Source organism: Octodon degus, unplaced genomic scaffold (assembly GCF_000260255.1).
Source record: "Octodon degus isolate 3935 unplaced genomic scaffold, OctDeg1.0 scaffold03010, whole genome shotgun sequence".
NCBI lineage: Eukaryota > Metazoa > Chordata > Mammalia > Rodentia > Octodontidae > Octodon > Octodon degus.
In genome coordinates, this window is record NW_004527586.1 from 2716 (window position 1) to 3370 (window position 655).

Genomic DNA, 655 nt, shown 5'->3' on the forward strand with positions numbered 1-655 from the left:
ACTGAGAAAATAAGTTTTATCACTGTCTGACCTTGGAGGCCTGCTGAGTACCAGGCAAAAATGAAAAGTTCAGCTTGGCTTTGAGATGCAACCATACTTAGAACAGGGACACTCAAGATCACTGGTGAAAGTTAAAGCCAGATAATGCCCCCAGGAACAGTAGCAGATCCCCAGCAATGGAGAATAGGGCTGCCCTTCCTTCAGAGGAGTTGGAGCCCCCCTGGGAATGGGGTGTATTTCTTGCACTCAAGTGTATGCCCTACAGGCATCTTCTTTGGGATGCACCTGTGAGCGAGTTCCAAGGCTGTGTGCTGCCTCAAAGTCACACATGGAGCTCAATAGCTGCTAGGTGACAAAGCGCTGGGCAACTAGGTGGCCCAGGAGTGGCAGGGTAGGTGTGGAGGGAGGATTCTGGGGATGCAGAAGGAGCAGGAGAGTGGACTTAAGCCCTGGCAGTGCAAAGGATCCCAAGGCCTGGAGCAGAGCTGGAGCTGAAATGCAGCAGCCCAAGGACTTCCACCTTCAGCATGTGCTGGGCCTGGGGACCAGGCTTCAGGGTAGGTGTAGGGGGTGACATCGTGGGTCCAGGACTGCAGAGGTCCCTGGGTTTGGTCTTGGAATGCAATGTTGTGCCTGGTGTGAAGAGAAACTCTGG